The sequence below is a fragment of the Epargyreus clarus genome, unplaced genomic scaffold, assembly GCF_041222505.1.
Source record: "Epargyreus clarus isolate Ecla_fem2 unplaced genomic scaffold, WU_Ecla_fem_2.2 ptg000004l, whole genome shotgun sequence".
Lineage (NCBI taxonomy): Eukaryota > Metazoa > Arthropoda > Insecta > Lepidoptera > Hesperiidae > Epargyreus > Epargyreus clarus.
Window position 1 is genome coordinate 14,706,589 of NW_027332212.1, and position 27,292 is coordinate 14,733,880.

The 27,292-nt window shown below is 35.5% G+C and overlaps 1 protein-coding gene across 2 annotated transcripts in view; it reads left to right on the top strand.

Moving 5' to 3' along the window:
* The first annotated feature begins 12,255 nt into the window (after positions 1-12,255).
* Positions 12,256-27,292, top strand: part of LOC140757658 (uncharacterized) — a 92,682-nt gene continuing 77,645 nt past the window's right edge. For both annotated transcript variants that reach the window (XM_073093528.1, XM_073093529.1), the window contains exon 1: positions 12,256-12,930. The gene's annotated coding sequence lies outside the window, so the exon portion shown is untranslated. The remainder of the gene's footprint in view (positions 12,931-27,292) is intronic.

Sequence of the window (27,292 nt, forward strand, 5' to 3'; positions counted from 1 at the left end):
ACAATGATGTGGTCACAGCGTATACTGGTTTGGACCTGAAGAGCAACTTCCAGAAATACAGTATGACAACGGGGTTGGTGACTCCTACAAAGATTAGCAGTTATCATGGATTTATTATTGTTGATTTTTCCATTATCAATATTCTATCATGAGATATAGAAATTGCAAATTTTGATATTTATTTAATGTCCTAAATGTTTATGTACTTTCCCTCTTAATCAATGTAATCTTTTTTTTTTTTTTTTTTTTTTTTTTTTTTTTTGTTTACGAGGGGGAAACCTTCAAAAGGTACCCGACGACGTGGGAGCGACGCCGGGTTATGTGGGATTTTTACCGCACTAAAACCCCCCCGGTGGTCGTCCTCAACGCTTGTTGGAGAACTCCGGGATCTCCGAGGGAACACAACCGGAGTCCTCCAAGCGCAATGCCCCGATCGGGCTCTACCCTGGGGGAGCACTTTTGGCTCCTCCCACACCATCTGGTGTTTACGACGGTATGCGACCACACATACCGTCGTCCTTCCCGGGGTTGCTTGCTGGACGGTCCGAGCTCCCACTCTTGCCACCCGCAACCCCGGAAGCCCCCTTTTAGTCGCCTCTTACGACAGGCAGGGGATACCGTAGCCCTATTCTACTCCCGAGACTACAGGGACAAAATCAATGTAATCTGTCTATCTGTTTCGACTGGTAAGATACATGCATTTAAATTAATCCCCATCGTATCGTATATCGATCGTAGCATCTGGTTCAAGGTATGACAAAATCTTTTTATACTTAATATTCAACGGATTAAGGCAAGAAACTCGATCTCTAAAGCCCGCTCCACATCCTCGAGAAACTCGCGAGAACGCGAGAAAAGCACGAGAAACGAACGTGGAGCCAATACGAAGCGAGTGTGGAGCGGGCTTAACAACTTACAAGACGAAACATATCATTGAAGCTTCCCTGAGGATTAAATTTGATCGATTCATTTGTAAGTATATTTTATGTTGACTAATTTTATACACTCCTTTGCAAAAAAAACGGGCGGGTTTGATTTTTTAACATTATTGGTAATAATTTAGTTCTTCAGAGGTTTTAATAGCCAAACTATGTTACTGGCACTTAATAAAGAGTCTGGGTATGAAAAAAAGTTCATTCCAAATTCAAAACTTTTGTTTTTTAAATTATTAATCCCTTTTTCATTTTGTGACACTTTTCGCGGGTTTGCGGTTAAAAGGTTATCAAGCAACTAAAAGTAACTTTTCGTTATTTTTAGTACAACAATTTATGTTTATCGCATAATTCTGCCTTATTGTGACTTAAAACAGATATCTTTGTGTCTATCGTAATGGCAGAAAAAGCAATGAGAGCTAGTAAAATTATAGCGCTGCTGGAAGAGGGGTGTAGCCAATGTTACGTCTCACAGCGGTTAAACGTGAGTCGTTCAACCGTACAAAGAACCTGGACTCGATACCAAGAGACAGGTTCCGTTCAGAGAAGGCAAGGTTCTGGGAGAAAACGTTGCACACAGCCGCGAGACGATCGCTTTTTAGTGACTCAGGCGCTGAGGAACCGCAAATGCAGTTACATAGACCTCAAAAGAAACCTTGAAGAGGTACGAGGAGCACAAGTTAGCCTATGGACTGTGAGGAGAAGACTTTTAGCTGCTGATATACGTAGTCGACGACCAGCGCGGGCCCCCAAGTTACTCCGTGAGCACCGGATTGCGCGGTTGAGGTTCGCTAGAAATTGCCTATCTTGGACACCAGGTAACTGGAGTAGCGTACTCTTCTCCGATGAGGCTCGAATTTGTCTGCATGGTGAGGACCGACGTCGGCGAGTGTTACGAAGACCAGGGGAACGCTATGCCGATGTGTGTTTTGAAGAAATCACCCCTTATGGTGGAGGGTCCGTTATGTTTTGGGCGGGCGTAACTTCCAACTATCGTACCGAGATAGTATTCATAGAAAATGGCTCACTAAATGCGCATAGGTACATAACAGAAATCCTTTCTCAAAATGCACAACCCGCACTGACTGTAATTGGTGAAGATGCCATTTACATGGACGATAATGCTCGGGCCCACCGTTCTGGCGACGTAGATGCTTATATGCAAGAGGTCGGTATTCGTCGTTTGGATTGGCCAGCGCGGAGCCCCGACCTTAACCCCATTGAGCATGTTTGGGACCTCCTAAAAAGGCGAGTACGATCTGTCCAACCACCTCCACAAAACATCAGAGAGCTTAAACGTGTAATCTCGACTGAGTGGGAACACATTCCACAGGACACCATCAAAAGCCTGGTGGGAAGCATGCCAAGACGATTACATGCCGTAATCGCTGCAAGAGGAGGTCATACTCGTTATTAATTTTTATTTTTTAATGTCTCTTTTATTAAAATACCATAAAAATACTCGTAGTCTTAATTTCATTATACCCATAAAAATGTCCATTTTAACACGGCTCTCTGTTTACATTGACTAAAACACCGATACCAGGATAAAAGTGTTAAAAAACTAGATTCTCATTGATAATAAGAAATTTCTAGTCATCCAAGCTAATGACATACTAAAAATATAATAATATTTACCCATAGAAAAGCTAAGGTAAAGTGTGTGTGTAAGGTGCCCGTTTTTTTTGCAAAGGAGTTTATATTGGTATAATCGTATGTGTTGTTTCGAAAATTATAACACGTTAGTTGGTCACTGATCTCGATGGAAAAATGCAGCAGCAGATAAGCGACCATTACTAATCAATCTATCTAATAATTTACTTACCAAAAATGGACATTTGACTATTTCTTTGTATTTATTGTGTGCCTATTTTGCAATAGGTATAATCTTGTATATTATGTTGGTCTTACCATGCTCTTCAAATCTCAGGCACGCACCTCTGATTTTCAAATTTATGTGCGTATTAGAAATTAATTATCGCTTGCTTAAACGGTGAAGGAAAACATCGTGAGGAAACCTGCATACCTGAGAGATATATAAAAAAAAATCTCAAAGGTATGTGAAGTCTACCAATACGAACTTGTTCAGTGCGGTGGACTATGGCCTAATCCTTCTCATTCTGAGAGGAGACCCGTGCCCAGCAGTGGGACACAGTAATGGGTTGATGATGATACCATGCTCTTCAAATCACACTACATAATTACAGTCGAACCAAGAAAGGCCTTGTCGTGATTTGATGTGAGCCGTTATTTATAAAACTATTTTCTAATAACTAACCAAATTAATAGTACAAAATCATGTTTGTGTACCATAATGAAATGTATTCTAGTGGAATAGTAATGTTTATTGTTATATTTTATTATATCACGGTTGTTAATTGTAGGCAATTGTACTTATAGTTGTGTGGAGCAAAATAAACAAACTAACAATACACATATTGTTTTCATTTATAACTTATCTGTAGACTGTTTAAGTGTTTCTGTGTGTATTTGTATTTTTAATAGTTCTATCAAAGATACGAAAGATGTACTCCTAAACGAAAGGTAAAAGTAAATTACCAAACTGTATTTTCTGAATGGTTTGAGCCTTTGCTGCAAGTTTCGATTTGTATTATGTCGACAAATCGATAGGTGCATCGAAACTATAGTTGATTAAAGTCTGTTGGTAATTCTTGAATCAATCTTAACTACAGATGTTAGCCAATTTTGCATACACGAGTTTGAAATTAACCACTTTTCTAGGCAATAATTATCAAATTTCCAACGATAGTAATTAAATATTTGTTAAGATTTTTTATGGACGTCAAATAAGGAAGATTGTACTGAATTTTAATTTAAAAGAAAACGACTTTCTTTCATTTCCAAGAAAATCATATCAAACGACTTTCTTTAAAAACTGAGGAAATATTAATGGAAAATAAACAAACGAGAGCGCCTTAGGTGGAAATCTGGGAAATGGGAAGGAGTGGATGGCATAAAATAAAATCCTAGTGAAGAGAAAACCATCCCACAAAATACAAAGAAAACGTTTTGACCTAAATGTTCTGAAATATGACGTTACACTGTATCTCATCCATTACGTAGAGTAAAGTATAAAGAAATCCAAAATTAAGACTAAAAGCGAACCTCTTTACTTAAACGTTTCGATACTAAAGTAATGAAAGATTTTCATTACAAAGTTAGGAAGGAAAACGGACTGTATTATTAGGTTCACTAAATAATTCATACCGTTTGCGATTTATCGCTTATTTATGTAGATAGCCGTCAATGGTGTTTTATGGGCGGGTCCGAAGGGTTTAAATGATACAGGCAACATATAGGTAAATTATTATTTATGGTAGGACACCTGAAAATATATTTATGAGCTTAGTGCTCGGGTTGAGTTTTGTTTGTAAATATTTTGCTCTAAATAAGGTTTGGAAGTTAATTAACCCTTTTTTAATGGAGGAGGAAAGGACTATAAGATAATATAAGAGTTCTTTATAGTTTATAGGCTAAAAGAAGAGATCAGTTCCCAGCAATGAAATGGTAATGATCATGATAGTAAAAGTATGTTGAAACTTTCAAGATTAGGTAGCAGTAATCCAAGAATTTGCCATTTTATGAATTCTGTCAAATTGATGGTTGAATTATTTTCTACAACTCTCAGTTTAGAGAGATATAAATTATATAAATTTAGTAGTTATCTGCAAGAAGAGATTAAAGTCAGTAGGTCAGTCAGTTCCCTTGCAATCATAGAAGTAAATGGTAAAGACCTTGAAATATGAAGAAACACATGTGTTCCACGAGTATCTGTGAGTGCGACGTTATAATATCCGATGTATCACACATCGCTCGAGTGGCAGTTTCATCTGGAATGATCTGTTATCATTAGTTAACGACATAAAAGCCATTGTGTCGACCAATTTGCCAATATCGCTAACATGCATATATGTCAGGATGAGCGATATTAACACGTCACACCTATGTGGAGTGGAAAATTTGTTATTCGTGTCCTCTGGATAATCTGTTATTGAGAATGAATGGACCATACACGCGGATATAACATTGTTGGGGCAATCAGTCAAGGTCGGGATGAATAAGCTTTTGAATAGATTTTTGTTTATGTTTTTTCGTCTACGTAGTTGAATGTTTACCGATTTGTTACTCATTTGTGTGATATAGTGTTGAACGGTATGTGATTTATTTGATTATATTTGGCCAGTGATGTTCGTTTACTTGTCTAACTAATTCTTAAATGAAGTAGGGTGCCTACAGCAGATGCGTTGGTATATCTGAGGATTGACTCGGCAAGCTTCTTGTAAGTCTGTCATTTCACTGTTCGAACCACTAGTGATCATGAGTCATTTATTGATTTTGTCGTGAGTATCTAATGCTTAAGATTTAATGAAGTTCCAAAACACAATCATAATGATGTCGAATATTGATGTAAATATAATAAACAAGAATTTGCTACATTATCTAACTTGATGAAATAAGACATCTATTGTTATCATCGTTAATACGAAGCTTGAATATTAACGATATCGCATTTTTATATTAGTACTTTAAAATAATAAGTCACTCATTTGATTACTACAGTTCAAACATAGATGCAGTGGGGATGTCAGGTGGGGATGATATCATAGCGACGCTCGAGTTAACAGAGAGCGACATTCTGGTCGGAGACTTCAGCAAGAACAGTTTAATAACGGGAATAGTTATAATACCTCTAATCACTAGTGTGTACCTACTTACGTGTAATTGTAATATCTTTACTCTGTACCGTATATGTGACAATATTTATACATGACTACCTTCAAGAAGGCTTCGATCACACTATTAATTAAATTAATTAAAGATACCTCCTATATAATGCAACAATAATGAAATAACGGAACAAAAAAAATCACATCGTGTTTTAAGAACCCCAGTGCACTAATGTCAATAACCTCGCGCATTGTTTGGTGAGCAATTTGCCAAGACAGCAACGCCAAGATGGCTTGGCGTATGCCAAGGTCGTAGTATTTTAGCGTGAAGTTTTGTTGGTACATGATATAAATGACAAATCTTTGCCGGATATTCACTTACAAGCGACGCGTCGGGGTCCAATTTGCCAATTCGTGCAAGGTCGGGCGAGGAGTGTTTATCTGTTAGGTGCAAACTACGTTCATATAGAATGTGCTGAGTTCTTCTTAACATGCAATTTACTCATAGAAGTGTTGTTCCACGCTACTGGGAACTTGTATAAATGTGTTGTGTTTATGGGCAACTTGACCTAAATATTAGTACTAGTTTTATTTCAAAGCAGTTATGTACATTTTTAAAGTATTAATTTAGCTTCTATTTGGAATACTGATTTCGTCAAGCTGTCCATCAGGAAAGTAGAATATGGAACTCTTTGTCTACTCCTTTTTACGTAGTTTGGAGATTTTGAGTTTTTGTACATTCTTTGACTCCAAGAAGGATAAATAATTAGGTGTCTACTTTAACCGCTGTGCGTTACATTACCACTATATTTCACAACTTAAACTGTGTACCGATTTTTGAGCCAAGGCGCCCTGGTTTTAAAATGACTGAAAACTGAATTGCTAGTACAGACTAGAATTAAATTCAATTAAACTCCAAACAACGTACGAAGCCAGTAGTTGCGAGCGTGTAAAGTTTTAGTGGAATTTCAGGCATGCCCTGACTTAACTTGGTCGCGTTGAATATTTTAGCCGCTTAATTAATAGCTATTTCCATGATAACAGAGTTAACGAAACGTATAATTGAAGATATTATGCGCGATACTTAATTGTGGAAGTGTGAATTAAAATTGGTTGAAACAAAACGTATGTGTATGACGTCATCTATTACTAAGGTAATGTAAAAATGTACCCTATTTTCATCTACAGACATTGAGTATGTTGGACATGTGCAGTGGTAGAATATAAGTATTCTCCTACACGATGGCGTAACGTACGAGTATTGATGTCTACCGTAACTTTAAAAATATCGTATTGAAATTATGTCTGCCACGTCCCGTGTCTGATACGTTCAATGTCTGTAGACATAATTGGTGATTGATAATATAGGCAAAACATGAGCAACAATGTAAATAACAGCAGTAAAAGTGTGGCACAATCTTCATAAGTAAATTGTATAGTGAAAGTGATTATTAAATGAATATATGAATGTATAGCTAAAGTACCCTATCGACAAAGAAAATAACGTGTTAATACCTCACCTAGCTGCAAACGTTTTATCGCTTTTCCGTATTTAATCTGGCATCGAGTTTAATCATATTTCCTGTACCGGATTCTGGAGTAGACGATAAAAAAACAAGCTTTATCAGACAGGAGATTGCGCGAAGCCTCCGAAGCTTCTGACGTACATGATATGAGATTATAATACATGGACTATTTTTACTTGTTCGTTGCTTATATTTTACGTAATATTAGCGTTTGTCCGCGACTTCGTCTACGTGGTGGTCAATATTATATGTTGTAAACCGTAAGTGTGTATAACAAATCAACCACAACTTTGCTCTGTATTAAAAAGAGGAGGAATTTTAAATAAAAAATAAAGAATTATTTCAGTAATCTAAGGATTGTTTTCTATTTACAAAAACTAAACTCTTTATAATAGCAGTATAGCCGTATTGGTAAAATGAATAAAAAATAAAATACTATTCTCCGTAATCTTACTACTGGCTGGAAATACTTCAATAAGTACCTTCATACAGATAAGTAAGTAAATAAGCAAGTAGTGCACCAAACGTATGTGTGAGACTCTCTAGCAACTAATATCATATACGAGTAACATTAGAGTACTTCATCGTAAGAAGTATTGCCGAAGATGATAATAGAATTTCCGTCCTAGTTCCCATAACTTTTGGACCAGAATACAGTTATTCTGTTATTATTTCTGAACGTGATACGAATACTAGGTATAAACTGTAACTACTACATATTTTATATAACATAGATTTAATATAAAGCAAATAATTTTACCTCTAGACATCTCAGATTATTGTTTAAGATTGCAAAAAGAAATATCATAATTTGATTTAATTGCCTAAACCTCATATGATTAAGACGAACACTTAAGATTCAAATCTACATACCCACATACCGTGGCAAGATAATAGCATAATTGTATTAATTACGCCATCACTCCGCTGTTACAGGTAGGGCGAATTCATAATTGAATTGCTAATTCGTAGCTCGTAGCACGTCTACGAACTATGCGTAGCACTCTATGTTAATATTATAGCACTTGGTGGGGAAATTTTGTTACAACTTTCTTTTATATATTTCGTTGGCAGATTATATGATTTGTCATAATATGTAAAATATCCTCTTAAAAGCGTTGACGATTTGTAATATGCTGACAGGAAATTGAAACCTTCTTATGTAAGAGCGTAACATTAACATATGTTAGCGTAGAGTAAAGTCTCTTTTACCTAGAATAATCTTTTTTAACACGCTTTTATTAGCTTGCATTAGGGTTGTATGTATGTATGTATGTAACTAAGTAACGGAATCTTTGAACGTGATTTCTATCCACTTTGAACGTTCAGTTTAATTCAAAATTTTGAAGAATTATCAAAAACCGATGACAATGCACGATTTTAATAATTTTGTACCATTGTCCCAATCAACGTCCTCAGGATAAACGATTTTTGAGGCGAGATTGTTCGAGCGCCATAGAGAAAGTTCATCGAAAAGTTACTAGATTGAAACAATTATTGCTTTTTTAGTTCTGTTATAACGCGATTTTTAGTTTTAAAAATAATAATGTTATTATCTTTGATAACGGATAAGGGACGGGGTAACTTCAAAGGGTACTTCTACTTGTGTAAGCTATACTGGTTCTACGACAAAATTATCAATCGGAAATGCTCGTTTTTCCTTAATATTTCATTGAGCGTGATAATACAGCTGGCTTGATTGGGCACGACTTCCATTGAAGAAACGTTCCCATAAAATATACGGATAAATGCCTTCCGCGTAAATCCTTTAGGGGCCTTTCAAACGTACTCGTTGGTGATTTGAAAGGAATGCTTTGTGTGTTAGAAGGCAATAAATTTTATTCGTAGATTTTTTTTTATTTTCCTGCTTAATTCCGTATACAGTTTACATATATCATACGTACATCATAATATGTTACTTGTCATGTATATTATAATACATAGCTTTATGATAAGACAGAATACTAACACCATGAGAATCACTTGGTATTAAAGGCTTTAAGCAGGTATCTAGGAATGATTGCTAGGATTGTTAGGAATGGGTATATAAATATAAAAATTAGTATCTGGAAAATTTCTATTTTCCCATTTTCCTACAAAGCTTAAACTCAAAGTTTTGTATTTCTATAATATAGGAGTAGCAGACGTACATACATTCCACCTGATGGTAAGAGGATGCTGCTGCCCATGGACATCTGAAATCAATCCCAGATAGGATAAGATATTCCTACGTGAGGTCAGCCACAGATGCGCCGCTACCCCTGAGGACTAAGCTGGAACGCCTCGGAAAATATGTCTTCCTTACCACACCCTTAAAACCAGAACACAGAAAGGTTTAACACTGCTGTTATCAGGCAGTAATAGGGGTGGCGGTGGTGCCGTCGCAGTCGAACCACAAAGGGTTCTACATCCTTTATGAGTATTGCTGGTATGCACTGGAATAGTGTTACAAGAATAACGTACAAGTATATCTAACTTGACAAATTTTGTTTTATTGTGAGATAAGATGCTGCAGTTACGCTACTTATTTTATCAACTGAACTGCATTCATCAACACATTAACGGCCAATTGAAACCGGTTTAAATTACTCTGCACTCGAGCGTCGAAGGTCGCTAGGTGTCGTGGTAATTTTTATGCACTGTCAGAGGGTTGCCGGCCTGGCAACACATACTTCGATATTAGTTTTATTTTAATTAGTAAGCATTGTTATATTGACAGTTTTATGATACAAACTAAAGTCGACCGTGTTACTCGTAGTTGAGTTCGAAACAGACGATGGCATTTTCAAAATATGTACATTATTGTACATAGTAGTAGAAATCAATTTTGATTTATGGCAAACGCGAAAAAAGAGCGTGAAGAAATCTGAATTCTTCAGTGACTTTTTTTTTTATTAATTGTGTGTGTGAGAAATCTAACAAGCTGGTTCTCCCTGAAGAGAACTGTGCCTCGATGTGGTGAAATGGTTTTAGATGCAATTGGGTAATATTTCTCAACCCTGAAAGTTTATCAATGTTCTCGAACGTTCTACGTTCGTACCAACGGGAAGATGCGCGCGGGAAACGCTTCATAAAGATAATATATTGAATAATTTCCACTATTATAGTGATATTACTGAATATAATATTATGTTTCTCGTGTCAATCATATATCGCGTCGTGGGATTAACATTTTTTAATATGCTAAAATTGAAAATAATCTAACTCTTCATTTAACTGTTTGTATAGTGGGGGTCTCCAAGACTAATTTTACTACATTATTTAAACAAGAAGTACCTAAACTATTAGCCAATAATAATGTGTTGTATACAAGACATTCCAACTTTCCCTTGAGTACAAGTAACTCTCTAATCCTCTACTACATCCAGTACAACAACATACCATTCCATCATAAGAATTAGCCGTGATATTGTGCCATCTGAGCCAGCTGGAACCTTGACGCCGGGATGAATTATGCATCCTCACTGCTTGAACTTGACATCGCATCATTCGTGCGAATGTTTGTGATGCCTGCTGTGAGATCATGTTTCTTGATGTTTCTTGAGCTTTTGAAAGCTGATGATTTTGAGTATACTGATAGTAATATTGTAGTTAAATATACATATTATAGGTCGTAACGGTGGACTTCAATATGAGGGGACCATTTAGTCCTGAGGAATGGCAACGTATCTGTGATAGACTTGAGGTATACCCACTAATTTATATGTTGGTAACAGACAGTGACTACTTATCATCGGGTGGACTGCAAATATTTTACTTAGTTAAACATGTGTTATAGATTTTTTTACAAATGTGACACACCTTTTGAAATCTACAAGGAGTAGAAAGAAATATATTTTTATATGTAGAACCCAACAGACTTGATCAGTTAAATGCCCAAATAAGTATCCATGGCTACGTTGTCAATTAAAACTTTGTTCCGGCTACATCTAAATTCCGATGGCGTTGAGCTTAACCACACAACGTGCGCTACTTCCTTTTAATTCTGTATAATGAAGACTAGAGTCTGTCTCTTTTGGGCATTCAGCTTGTTTTATTATGATGTTTCTTTAGATAATCGGTATAGATAAAAAGCCTTCATTTTCAATACATTAAAAGTGTTTTTGTATTTTTTTTATAATGTAGGAGTAGCAGACGAGCATGCAGTCCACCTGAAGGTAAGTGGCTATTGACGCCCATGGACATCTGTAATCAACCCCAGATAAGATTAGATATCCCTACCTGAGGTCGTCCACAGATGCGCCGCTACCCCTGAGGACTAAGCTGGAAAAAGTATGTCTCCCTTACCACACCCTTCAAAACGGAACACAGCAGCGCCTAACACTGCTGTTATTAGGCAGAAATAGGTGTGGCGGTGGTGTCGCCGGAACCACAAAGGGTTCTACCACTTTCTATTTAATTATGAATAAGTGTTTTTGTATTTAATCTATTCTAGTATAGTGATCGTTTACTTCAGGCACATTAGAGCCGAACACTTGTTGGTAAATTTTGCACAATCTACGAACTAGCTAATAAAATAAACGGCATCGGAAATAATGTATTTAATTCCTGTTCCAAAGTTATCAGGAAAACAAACGAATCTTTATTATTTGGGATGGCTTCTATTTTATGAAAAACTCTATCTCTTATGAAAATACTATTTGTGGTTGATTACTATTGTCCAAGAGTGGCGGTGGCTACTTATTATTAAGTAGAAAGCATGCTCGATTGCTAAACTCATAAAGAATGTAATTATCACATTAAGTAACTTAAAAACTTGTAACAGATTAAGCTAGATTAAGAACTAGCCACTGGTAAGTTTACTGTACTTTGTTTATATTAAAAGATAAGGTACTCAACGGCTCTATCAAGAAAAATTACGTGTAAAGACGCCAAATAACACCCAGAGAACAAAACTATTGGATAGACTCATCTTTTTTTAAAATCCGTACGTGCCTAGACAACAAATTGAGTGGATTATATGCACTTACTTTCGACTGTAGTGTCATCTCTGTTACACGTACGAAACTAGTGTTCCTGTCTCGCTCACAGTTTTCTCAGTTCACGCGTGCGCACTGAGGATTTTCCTGAAACATGGTCGATGCTCGAAGCTACGTAGAGGGAATGATCTTTGTGAATTTTGGGAACAATAAAACTTGTTATAGTTTTATTGTAAATAAAATTGTAAAAAATATAATTATTTAAAAGTTATTACAACTGTAGTTATGTTATGAGAACGCAACAGAGATATCAGTAGACACAATTTCAATAGTAAATTAATCAAAGGTCGCGATCGTTACAATGATTTATTAATTTAAACATTCTGAGTGCAATCGCGAAGTCGTCATACCAGTGTAAGGTCTGGACGTGCTAAGAAATTATCTAATTTATAACAATAGTTACGCAAGAGGGGAGGCGCAGTATACGTAGCTTCGAACGGCGGACGGGCGAGAGTCAGCCTCCGGAGCCCGTGGGATCTCCCGGGCCGTGACACGACGTTCCTACACATTAAAATCCCGGATTTCACACGAGAAATCCATAGAACAACCTAAATAAAATAAATAAGTGGTTAAATTAACAATAATGACATACCGAATATTCCTGGCTGTCAAATTTGAAATTGGAACTTGTATCTTTTTAATTCGAGACCCGGCTAGTGTATAAAGATTTGTTACTAAGACGTGTGTGCTTTTTAGTCTGAATTTTAGTGCGAAAGATGTTTCGTGAGCGATTTTGATATATCTCACTAAAATTACATTTTGGAAACTGTGATCTCTGTGTTCGCGTGAAACAATGAAGTTAAAGGTAAGTTTATTTTATTCTATAATATTATAAGGCCTACATGTTTCAACACATGTAATTATTGTTAATATGATATTATATTAGAAAGATGTCATTAAATTATTATTTGAAAAAAGTAAAATAATCTTTACTGGCAGCAAACAGTGGCATTAAATTTATTTAAATAAAATAAAAAGCTTTATATTTTCTTTTTCAAATTAAAGTAAACGGACCTTTCTGATAATTGCTTCGTAAAATGTCTGCAATATTCAATGTTAGTGACGGCTATTCAGTTACATGACGGTAAAATGTCAAATGGTATGAGGGTATGCTAATAATAAGGGCTTAAATTTTTGCATATCCACAGGTAACGTGAGACGTCCCTTGCTTTTTGAATAAATTTAATTAGCAAACGAGTGTAGCAAGCAGTCCACCCGAGGGTGGCCACTATAGCCCATAGATATCTATGATCATGCCCAGATAGGCTTAGATTTCTATCACACGTAGGCTACAGATAAGTTACTACCCTGGAGCATAGATTAGTAAAGATTACTCACTCCTAACACGAAAATGTACCCAGTTTTGAGAATTGAAATAGTTGCGTAAAAAAGTTTTGCCACGTCTCCGTGCTAAAATGTCCCTAAAAAAATTGAAATAATTATTTATTTATTATGTAAATTACGCAGTATTAGTTATTTATTCGTAAATTTTCTCTAAAAATGTTTTCATTTGTCAAGAATTCAAAAAAAGAACTTACTAATAAGCCGCGTGTGACTTCATTCAATTTCAAGGCGGCGAAGTATCTTTACTAATCTATGACCTGGAGGACTAACTTGGAATGCCTTATATAATTGTATCTTTCTTCCTTTTTAAACACGATCATAGCAATGCCTTACACTGCTGTTATACAATGGAAATAGGCGGAGTTACACGTGGGGTTCCAACATTATCCTCAAGTATTAGTAACATATTTGTTGCCGATTTCATAATATGACTTCAGTCCAATTTGGAGTTGATTATTGGTCTGTTAATGGCCATTGTGCATGAACGAATATTAATTCTATTTAATATATAAAAATGAATGAAAAATCACTGTTTATTAAGACGCTTTTATTAGCTTGGGTTGTATGTATGTATGCATGTATGTAGGTATGTATGTAAGTAACAAGTAACGGAATCTTTGAACCCGATTTCTATCCACTTTTAACGTTCAGTTTAATTGAAAATTTTGAAGAATTATCAAAAACCGATGACAATACACGATTTTAATAAATTTGTACCATTGTCCTTATCAACGTCCTCAGGATTAACGATTTTCGAGGCGAGATTGTTCAAGCGCCTTAGAGAAGGTTCATCGCAAGTTACTAGATTGCAAATAATTATTGCTTTTTAGTTTCAATAACTGTTATAGCGTGATTTTTTGTTTAGAAAATAATAATGTTATTTCCCTATAACTCAAATGGTTTGAAACATATCTATAATGCCCTCTTGTAGAATGATTTTTAGGATTTCGTACTCAAAGGTTAAAACGAAACCCTCCGCTGTCTGTTCGTGTGTCACTGGGCTTTACCTCTTAAACCGTAATAAATAGACACTTGATTTTTTACAAACGATGCATAATGGTGGTCGCTATAACAACAAATACTAAATTAATAAAATAAATATAGTTCAAAAAACTAAAAAACACGCTTTTATGATAAAATCAACTAAAAAGTAGAAAATAATTTTCAATCTAAGAATCAATTAAGGAACAGTAAATAGTATAATTGTGGAAAAAGCGTGGGGTGCTCCATTTATCAGGTTCTAAAAGCGTGTTTTTTAGTTTTTTGAACTATATTTATTTGTTTCCTGAATAGGGAATCTGTCGCCATTACTTTACTATTTGCTAATAGCTCAACTTTCCGAACGAGTAACTTTAAGTTCCCCGGAAGCAATTAACCGACTAATGCTTTGTTTGATGTTCCGGCTCCCCGGCAACGTTCAGAACCCTCCATTGACACCTCACCAGCACAGCAGACTTGTTCATAGCGCCTGTACTAAATATTAGTTAGTGGTGATGCTTCACACTATTAATGTCTATAAGTAATATGCGCATACAAAAAGATCAGTATACGAATACTTACAATCAATACAAAAATTAAACAGGTAGGTATATGACTTAAGCATCTGTCTGGCCGAGGATCTACACGTGGCATATTGAAATGGTAACCTTGTACAACGTGGTAAGCTATATTGATAAGTGAATGAAAATGAAAATCTTCTATACTCTTGCATATACAGGATGAGAAACAAATGGGCCTTCAGGGCCGAAAATAAAAGCGAAACTACAAGGATTATCGAAAAATATTGAGTTACGAGGCCGATTTTGATAAAAAGTAAAACTACATCATTCGATGTTTTTTTATCTATTTCTCTAGCCGGGTAATCAAACGAGTTCATTTTGAAAAAAAAAACACCTGTATTACTCCATTATCGGATAGTGTCGGTAATTAGGATCAAATTTTGGTAAGTAATGATATGTGATAAACGAAAGGAAAATACTCATTTTGAAGAAAATACAATTTGGGTACAAATTAATTTATAAAGTAACTAATAGTACTAAATTTTGATAATCCTGGCATTAAGTCTAGATAGATTTATTGAATAAAGAGTCTTAATTTAATTCCTTAAGGTAGCAGAGCTTTTATAAGCGAGTTGAGGTAGAAGTACTGTTAATTTTAAAATATTCACGAGTATAAAGTATAACTTATAACAACAAGTAACCTTATTTGTTTTTAAATATACTAAGAAATAAGAGCACAAAGTAGTGCACTGTAAGGAAAGTCGATTGCTTAAGTGATTTGCGTAAGCAGCTCATTTCAGCGCACTCTCGATTGAGACTCTTAGTAGGAGGGTAGAGAGTCGAGATTTTGTGTAACCATTGTAAATCTCGTTAATAGAACAAAAACCGAATTAAGATCTACATTACAATCTTCTGTTCACTATTTGTAATATATCATTTGTGAAAAGTGTGGACACGTAACTTGAATGGAGAAGAAACATCATGAAACAATTCAATAGCTAGATCTTTTCAAATAATACTGATTTGGAGAAAGTAGAGAAGGATATTTCAATAGGTTTATATACTAAGTCTAAATTTTAGAATTTAGAATTTCAGAATTTTCAGTTTTCTCACAATTGCTTTTCGTATGAGAATTCTAAGAAAATTGCAAATAATTTATGCATAATCCAATTTTGTTTCTCTACTATCTCTACTGCAGCGAGAAGTTTAATCTAGCATTTATCAACGCTACATTCACTTTCAAATCTTAATATTTTTAAATATGTACTTATAGTCTGATTCATAATTAGGTGTCCAAAATGTAAACAAAGAAATGTCATTCTCAAAATACGATCACAGGTATTGTAACTTAACAAGAAACAAATACTTTAACAAACTCAACAAATAACGAAAACCTTAACAACTACACACAATTTAACTAACGCGCTATGAAATCGAGAAAACATTCGAGTTCAACCACGATCACTAAAAAGAATAACTTGGGCTACAATACTTAAAAATGGCGGCACAAAAAATATTTTAGATCCCGATTGTGTTACCATTATCATATTTTAATTTTCTACTATAAAACTTGATTTCTTTTTATTAATATTTTATACAACGAAATTCAGCTGATATTTGAAAATGTAAGTTGATCCTAATTTATTTAAATTATTATTTTATTATCGTTACCTTAATATCGTCAAAAATAAGAAACTACCATTTGAAACATATTTTCTTGATAGGTCAACACCTTTGTTTACATTTTGGACACCCAATTATGAAATAGATTATAGATATTGAAAAGTATGTCTCCTTAACGACACCTTTCAAACTAGAACACAGCAGCGCTTAACATTGCTGTTATTAGGCAGATATAGACCGCAAATAGTTATACCACATTCAAAAAAGACAAAAAGTAAGAATTATGATTGTATATAAAGAACGATGATGAGGAAAATGCCCATGCGAAGAACCTAAATTTATACCAGATAAATATAAAAGGGAGTAGAGAACTGGAGAGGAAAAGAGGGAATTACAGAATTAAAACACCCAACTGGCACAATTTAGACGAATCTAACGTCACCTCACTAGTTAAAATCCGTCGAGCCGTTTGGGCTGCAATGTGTGCTAAGAAGACAACCATAAATACATACGTATATGCGTTCGAAACATATTACCCTTTGCACTCTGGCAAAAAGTAATAAACGCGGTGGATAGAACTATTAGGTAATTCCGGTGTCAGACGGCGCGATTGCTCCAATTCCCACGCCATGATAATTTCTATTTAAATCGCGATACAAATGCATCCGATTGCTAGCGCGACCAATAAAGCTTAGGGTTGACGTTTTAGAAATAAAATACGATTTTTTAATCAAAAAAATATATTTCTTTTTAATATTTGTTGAAACGTAGAGGTATTAAAATAAAACGACTTTTGCAAGAAAATAAATTTCCTTAATTTATTACAAGGTTATTTTTTATCCTTTAAGCTTAGAAATTTGATAGCAACAAAAAGTAGAGTAACTATTATGCTTAGATTTTATCTACCAAGTCAAATAATCCCCGACAATATGGTATATGACATTGTGGTAAAGCTCTCTATAGATTGATCGCGGCAGTATTCGTGTTATTGTGTTGTGGTTTAAAGTCCGTGCCAAGTAACTACGAGGTACTAACTTAGTTATTAGGGATATCAACGGAACTGTGACTAACCTCAACTTTGATCTATGATATTTGTGGTTGGTCGTAGAAATAGATAAGGCAGTAAATTCAGGCGGAAGAAGTTTAGAAAGACGGCAGGCCATTTTGAGAAGCCTCTCAGTGATGCTTTGTGATTTCATCCAATGCTCTATTATCCAAGACTAAACAAATTACTAGCTATTGTAAAAAATGTGCTAGGCATGTGACGATAACAGAATATGTGTAACGGAATATAACAGAATTACGCAAAATTAAAATGATTAAGAAGTTCATAAAGCTCGTCATTCAAATTAAGGAGATTCGATTTTTTTTTATAATACAGGAGTAGCAGACGAGCATAAGTGTGGCGGTGGTGCCGCCGGAGTCGAACCACAAAGGGTTACAAACCACCTTTTTCATGTTTCGGTTTAGTTCAGAAAATTAGTCCAGTAACTTCTATACCATTAAGTAAAGAGTATTTTGTGAAATTGATCATCAGAATAATCTCAAGCTAATATTGTAACGCCGCGACAGCCCTGCCTTGATTGAAACGGGGCTTGCGCCGCATCGTGAGTGGAATAATCGATCTATCACGTATTAAGTACTTTATGAGTGTCGCTCTGGAACTATATTTCCGCGTTTCGACACTTTCTAACGTTTTGCGTATTTTAATTCATTTATCAAATTCGGCGGTTTTCGTTTGTGTTGTGTATATGGTGTTTTGATGTGAAATATCTATTGGTGCGCCTTATGGGTACTTCGTATGCCGTGACGGCAAGTAGCATGACGATTTCTTATGCCGTCATGAGCCCTCTAATGTGTTTGACTCACGTACTGTACACTTTGTTTCCAATGTGTGTGAGTATTGTGTGTATTTTTAACGATACTCTATGTTTTTATCATATCTAATTATTCCTTTTTGTTTTAATAGTTTCCATAATATTTCACGTCCATCAGGCGTTTAATAACAGCCATATTTTTCCATGTGATGTTTTTACTGCATAGAACCTCTGCAATAACACCAACCACTAGTTGTTGAAAATAGATCGAAATGCCGTGTTGTGGTTTCATGGGTGTTGCGGTTAAATGTATTTTATCGAATGTTTTTAACGAACACAAAGTACTACATGCTATAAGGCAGAAGTATGTAACTAAATACTTTTACCTTTTTTGAAGGTCCTTTGTGGTTTGACTCCGGTGGCACCACCACCACACCTAGTTCTGCATTATAACAGCAGTGTTAAGCGCTGCTGTATTGCAGTTTGAAAGGTATGGTAAGGGAGACATAATTTTCCGAGGCGTTCCAGCTTAGTCCTCAGGAATAGCGCCGCGTCTGTGGCCGACCTCAGGTAGGAATATCTAGTCATATTTGGGGTTGATTATAGATGTCCAAGGCGGCAGTAGCCATTTACCATCAGATGGACTATATTATAAAAAAATACGAAACCACAAATAATACTTTTAACTTGAAATTGTATGAGTTTAATTTAACAGTTTCGTTGGAAGAAAGTTAAGGCCTGTGTTAGTAAGAAAGGTGTGATTTAAGGCCGTAGTTTCTTTGGATGCGTCATAAATATGTGAGTAGGGTTGCTCTGTAGCGAGCATAACTATGTAGGTTTGCTGGGATATTTTTGTATTCTACGAAATCTATGTATGTTCAAGAGGTTCATTCCAACTTTTTATACTAATCTTTATCGCTCATCATTATGAGAACGGTGTTGCCATAACGGTAATATAATTTTCATTTGACTACAGTACCCTTACCATGAGTTTTTAAAACATCCCACAATTTTACGTTACGTTTATTCAATCCATTATTTTGTTCCGTTTGCTTCAGTAGACTGAGAAAAGGTAACAATAAGTAAGTGCTCAAGTCTTTTTGTCTGCCTCACATGTTCGCAAAAAAGAGCGACAAAACATAAAGCGCCATTTTTTCAATTTAGCATTTAATGTTACGTTACTGACACTATAGTTCTAATACAATCCGCTAGGGGCACTGATTGGAATTTGTATGGGCAAATACGTAAACAAATACCACAACAGTCATATTTGTCAAAACGTAAAAACTCATGGTAAGGGTATCTTTTTTTTTGTTGACGAGGGGGAAACCTTCAAAAGGTACCCGACGCCATGGGAGTGACCCCGGGTTATGTGGGATTTTTACCGCACTAAAACCCTCCAGGTGGCCGTCCTCAGCGTTTGGTGGAGAACTCCGGGATCTCCAACGGAACACGACCGGAGACGGAACACAACCGGAGATGGTAAGGGTACCTACAGATGTTAATGTTTATCGGGCATATGTACCTACTCATATTTATGGTTCATTCATTGGCACACTCTGACTAAACCTCTTGACAGATTTAAACATAATTAAGACGTATCGTTACACTTTTCATTATTGTATTTATATATTTAAAAAAAATCAGCCTGACGACTATAATATATAATGTTAATTTCTCAAAACTGATAATTATTACCTTGAATAAAGGATTATGCCGGTTCTAAAATATAACGGTACATTTTATTTTGATTAAATTCTAGCATTTCACCCAACCTCTGTGAACAAATTAATATTACTTTAAAAATAGCCGGTTTACAAACATACATAATGTAATATTACTTTAAACCATATCCAGTTTACCAACACAAAGTATACGCTATTACACAAGAAAGCCTCTTCAAGACCGGGCCAAAGCCTGGAAATATGAAAAGTGCATATTACGTTGTGAAATAAAAAGATGCACGTTGCACAGAGTCCCACATTTGCAAATGAAATTCTTAAACAAGCGTTGTAAAATGTATAATATAAAATTTCCACGTATTCATATTGCGGGGGTACATGTTATATTAAAACACTCATTGTATTTTATATTACGAGTATAACGTTATAATCCATGGTTCACTTTGAAAATTACTTTTTTATAAAACGTAATAGGTGACCCGGAAAACGTTGTGTTTCCATATGAATAAAAAAATGTTAAGGGTGAACAACCCTTATCACTTAGGGGTATGAAAAATAGATAGTAGCCGATTCTCAGACCTACTGAATATGCATATAAAATTTGGTGAAAATTGGTAAAGCCGTTTCGGAGTAGAACGGTAACTAAAATTGTGACACGAGAATTTTATATACAAGATTTATGTATACAAGATTTCCTATACAAGACCCTTCTCATTCTGAGAGGAGACCCGTGCCCAGCAGTGGGACAGTAATGGGTTGATGATGATGATGATACAAGATTTCGTAGCATCATCCACAGTAAACCTACATGTCAGAGTTCCTAAAAAAGTTCTCAAAGGTATGTAGAGTTTACCAATTCACATTTATTCTATGTACGAACTATGTATGATCTATGGTCTAAACTCTCACTCTGAGAGGAGATCCGTGCTCACCAGTGGGACAAAATGTGTTGACAACGACAAACCTCAAACTTTAAGCTGTAATAAAGTGGCTGGCAAATAAAGTTGTGAGCTGGAATTAGTGTTGAATTCCGTATTTTGTTTGGAAGCTGAATGTTATATCCCAACAGTAACAAGTTTGGACTGCGGCTGTCATGCATGCAACCCGTTTGTGATATTCCGTAAACCATGTTACAAATTTGTTAATCTCGTTATGTCAGCTTCAAACAAAATTTGCCGGGTCGTTTGTTTTTGTAATGTTATTATATTTTCATTGTACTAGATTTTGGTTGTTGTTATAATAAAACAACCTGTTATGGATTATGACATTTAGTATTTTTGTAGTTAATGCTACCTAGCGGTCTTGTTGATGCTCTCAGAAGAGAAGGATTAGGCCATAAACCACCGCGCTGATGAGAATTGGTAAACTTCACATATCTTTCAAAACTTTTTTAAGATTTCTCAGGTAAGTAGGTTTCGTCGCGGTATTTTCCTTCACCGTTTAAGCAAGTAATAATTAATATCATAATGACATATCCGTGGTGCCCTGGGATTTGAACTTCGGATTCCTCGATCAAGAGGCCGAGTTTCTTACTTCACTAGGCTATCATTGCTTTTTTAATAATGCACACTTCATGATGTTCTTTCTGACAATTTTGATAGTGCACATTTGATTTACAATAAGTTACAGCTTTGAGCTTTCAGTAAAGTGACTATATTCGCACAATCGGAGTATTAACTCAATTCGTGCTTTGAATCGATATGCATGCAACGGCTAATCTAATACGTTGGAACATATGGCCTACATTGCCAGATCGATGACGGATGCTGCCACGTTGGCATCTAGCTGTGAATTATGTCGCTTGTTTGAATCATTGAATTATCTGCAATTATATGTAACGGGTACTCGAGATATGCGGTTTTAATTTCTTTATTGCCGATATTTTATCTATTGCATGGATGTGGTCACGAATCGTGAATATCCGTGAAATATTAGGATGTCTCAATTCCGCGATAATATTAGTTTAAAATTATATATCTACAACTATCTTTAGATAACGTTAAGTATATAAGCATTCGTTTAGAAACTCTGCCTCTCATATCCAGGGGTCTCAGGTTCAAATCCGAGGCACCTCTGATTTTTCAAAGTTATGTGCGTATTAGAAATTAATTATCAATTGCTTGAACGGCGAAGGAAAATATTTCAAGGAAAAAATACTAAAGAGTGCGTTAAGTCTACTAATTCATACTTGGCCAGCGCAATTGAATATAGTTTAAAACCCTCTTTAAGTGGAAACCCGGGCGTAGTAGTGGGACAGTAATGGGATGATGACTACTGTAATGATTACTGTATTGAAGGTGGTAGAACCCTTTGTGGTTCGGCTCCGGCGGCATCACCGCCACACCTATTTCTGCCTAAATACAGCAGTGTTAGGCGTTGCTTTGTTCCGTTTTGAAGAGTGTGGTAAGGGTGACATACTTTTCCGAGGCGTTCCAGCTTAATCCTCAGGGGTAGCGGTGCATCTGTGGCCGACCTCAGGTAGGAATGTCTAATCCTTTCTGTGGTTGATTACAGATGTCCATGGGCGGCAGTAGCTACTTACCATCAGGTGGACTGCATGCTCGTCTGCTACTCCTATATTATAAAAAAATACAACTAATTTGTTACTATAACTGCATTAGGATCGAACCCAGAACCTATGCGTGTTCGATCGCTGAAGCAACTAATTGTTGTTCAAGAACGCAAACAACATGAAAACTACATTAATTGTCGTAAATATAACTTGTGACATATTGGTTCACCATTACCAATAGTTAGGGGATATTAAGATCCGTTCCATCTTCATATAAACGGGCTTTGAGGGCCGTTAACCCATTGATAAATGGTTTAACCCTATGTCGAAGTTTAATGAAGCGCTCTATTGTGTTTCTGGTTGGTAGAGCTCTCCGAATTATTGTGTGCATAATATGCTTATATGATTATTATAATTCAAGTAGGGGAACCTGTTGAACCTAGGCCAGTTTTTTAGATATGTATTTTTTATTGTGATTTGCTGTACACCACACAAATCAGTTTTACATATTTTGAAAGGTCAATTATTTGGCTACTCACTAAAAAAATATCAGAAATGTATTTGTTACACTTACATATAATATTAGAAGTTAAAAAAAATGGGAATTAAGGCCAAGGTACAACAAACCCTATGTACCTGGGCCAGTACCATGTTGTACCTAGGACACATTAAGAATTTGGAGGTAATTTAAATAAATTACTAACTTTTCTCAACAAAATCGTTTTATTGGCTCTATTCATATATTTAACAAAACAAATAAGAAATTTTAAACAAATTCAAAATAATATTTATAGCTTTTTGACACAAAATCAACTAAACAAAAGGAACTAACTTTTAATCACTTTATTGTCACATATTACAAATCAATCTTACCTTAAAAATTAAAGAAAATAAAATATATAAACAATTAACTTTATAAATTTTCTATTAACTTTCTAATCAGTCATTAGGACTAGCTTTTATTAGAATGCTATCAATGTAAAAATATATTATTCAGCCTTGAGCATTTAGAAGTAATCCCAGTACTTTTGTATCTCTGGAACATGGTAAATTTCTCTGTTCTTATTAACTTTTTGCGGGATTTTAATTTTTTCTATAATGTCACTTATAGGATACAGATTCAAATCCTCTTTTTCAGGCCATTTCCAGTTTTTAAGCGATTTTTGCATAGATTTCAGTAATACACCCTCTTCAGACATTGATTCTACCTTTCCTACAAAATAGGAACCTTCATATATAAATATGACATAGTCTCCAATATTGTAATTTTCTTTATTAACTTGTTCGACCTGTAGATTTTCATCCTCGCTGTTATTGTCGGAGGCACCTTCAGATGTGTCACTCGTTGAATAGTTGGTAGAATCTTCACTAGTTTCTGTTTCGGATAGAATTCTTCTTTTGATCTTTTTTGCTTTAATTAATCTGTTTTTATTCATTAACCTATTTTTTCCCGAAAGATTTGTGAACCCTGGTTGATTAAATTTAGTTGAAATCTGTTTTTTAGTCTTTATATTTTCAATTTCTTGCTTTTCTGGTGTATCGGTCAAAACTCTGGATCTTCCTTTTTGTCTCCCCTTTCGTGTTTCTTTACGAGGTTCGGCTTTTGGGTGAGGGCGTATTATAGCTGGCGATATCAACGTGTCTGATTTTTCGTATACAACTTCGAACCCTGAAGAAGTTGGCTGACTAACAGGCACCTGATCATTTCTGATGGGTGATTTTTCAGCAAGTGGACGATCAGAATAGGATGCAGGCATAAAATCAGCATCTGTGTAGATGTTTTCATTCAAAGGGTGGAAACCAGTTGAACTAAAACCTTTGCAAATATTATTTGGTGTGAAAGCAAGGGGAAAAGCTTTTCCTACTAAGCCAGCAATATCATATATAGTTAATGGTTTTCCCACATGACCTGGAGACATTAGTAACACGTTAGCCGCTGTATTAAAATAAGACTTGAAAGGCCCAAAAACCGACTTATCTACTGGTTGCATATGATGACTAGTATGTGGATGTAAAGTAATAAGCTTCACACCATTATCTTTGGCCATTTGTATTGCGGGTACTGAAATATGACTTTCATGATTGTCCATTATGAGAATAACAGGTCGTTCTTTGGTAGGCTTTACATAATTGATAAAATGCTGGAGGAATCTCACAAACATGGACTCATTTGACCAACCGGAAGGATTGGCGCCTCCAATACTGCCTTCAGGAGCCCCGGTTAGCATAAAATCCTTAAAGTTTACACGAGGGAATATCAGCATGGGTGGGATAAAACCACCTCCTGCATTAATAGCCGCTATCATTGTAACCGTCGTTCCTCTTTCAGCACTAGTCATTGACCCAACTTGCTTCGCGCCAAGAGGTGCTAATATCTTTGGAGGAACATGGACAGTGGATAATCCAGTTTCATCTAAATTCCAGATATCTGTCGCTTTTATGTCAGAGGGACATTGAGAAAGGACTTTCTTAAAATTGTCGAACGTTAAACTAACAGTATGTTTTTTAAACGCCGAAGAGCGAGCCAAACTAGTAGCTTCAGGCTTTCTCAAAGACAATTCGTTTTGGTATCGCTTCCTAAATAATCGCAGCCAATAATTTCCGGCCATTTTGTTTGTATCCCAGCTCTTGGGGTATTTTTTTCCATTCGCTTTTGCAAATTGATAAGCAAGTATTTTCACGTCTTTTAGAGTCAATCCAAATTGCAAGTGTGCTGCGTCTTTAATATAGTCAACTAGACTTTGCTCTTCAGTGTGATCAAAAACTTGATTAACTGCAAGATTTTCGTGTAACCTGCTTACATCCTCACCTATTTCCAAGCAGTGCTTTAAATGACGACGCAAAGTGGTTCTTGGTAGCCCAAAATGTTTGGAAGCACCGAAAGTGGAGAATTTCTTCTCCTTAATCATTTTAATGGCATTTGTCAGATCATTCATATTAATAAGCGTTCTTTTCTTCTTTTCTTTACTTCTAGGCATGATTTCTGAAATAATAAATTTATTTCATTTGGAATATATTACATGAATGTGAAATAATTTAATTAAATATTTCGAAGTCCTAGGTACAACATTCAGGTTGTACCTTGGCCACTGACCAAGGAACAACTGATCGTCAGTGACCGAGGTACAACACTACTCCCACTTCAACAAAACAGTGGAATTTAAATAGTTTTGAGGTTACTTATCTCGTAAGATTTTTATTGTTTTAACGCTTGTTAAACAAAAGAACCCATAGCATATATAAAGTAACTGACTATTATAAAACTTTTAAAACTATCAGACTTTAAAATACATTAGAAATACTTACTTTTTCACCAACAAAACTTTTTAACGTCGATATCACCAAACACCGGCTTAATGGCCGTATGTGACTAACTTCACATTGAATAGTTGGTAGTGCTGTACCGAATACCATAGACAGTAGAATTTATTATTGCGCGAATATTTGAAACGAGTCCAGTGGCCTAGGTACACATAGTGCCAAGGTTCAACAGGTTCCCCTATATTATATGCTACTAGCAAACGTTGTGTTACCTGTATATAAATAAAAAAACGTTAAGGGGGAACAATCCTCATCACTTAGGGGTATGAAAAATAGATAGTAGCCAATTCTCAGACCTACTGAATATGCATATAAAATTAGGTGAAAATCGGTAAAGCCGTTTCGGAGGAGTATGGTAATTAACACTGTGACACGAGAATTTTATATATAAGATGTATTTTATCTGTCATATAAAAAAACAGTAATAGCCTAGTCGTTTTAAAAGTTATTTTAATCACAGTCCAAGGTTCGAATCTCAGGCGTGCACTTGATTTTTCGAAATTATGCGAAATTAATAAATTGCATTGACAGTCTCGTAAGGAAACCTACACTGACAGTTTTTAAAAAAGTTTTCAAAGATGTTCTCAAATGCTGTCGAGATTAAATTTAAAAAAAAACATATGATTTTCATATAAAAAAAAATATCCCGCTTTTTACTGCATCTTTGGATTGTTTGAGTTTTGACATATGTTTCAGAACTTATTATCAATTGCATTACCAATAATCGGTAGTCGTAAATGACATTTTTCTCCCCATGTCCTTTCTATTGTCACTATAGACGTAACTACTCGTACTTATATTTGCTACCCACACCGACCCACACGAGTACAAGTAACTAGAACAGACATGCAAATTCATCTACATGTCTGAGTGGAGTGCTATTCTGCAAGTTTATAATCTCGAAAGCTGTGTCCGCGGTGAAATATCAAATTCGTATTCTTTAAACGTTGAGAATAGCGCCGCGTTGTGTGGAGATGAGATGAACAGGTGTGTGTGGGGAATTTTGACGTTATATGTATGGATTCTATAAGCGTGTTCAGTACTCTTACCATGAGTTTTCAAAACATCCCACAATTTTACGTTACGTTTACTCAATTCATTATTTTCTTCCGTTTGCTTCAGTAGACTGAGCAAACTTAACAATAAGTAAGTGCTCAAGTCTTTTTGTCTGCCTCATAAAGCGCCTTTTTGTCAATTTAGACATTTAATGTTACGTTACTGACACTAAAGTTCTGATACAATCTGCTAGGGGCGCTGATTGGAACTTGTATGGGCAAATACGTAAACAAATACCAAAACAGTCATATTTGTCAAAACGTAAACTCATGGTAAGGGTACTGTTAATAGGTAGGTAGGGTATTTTTTATAA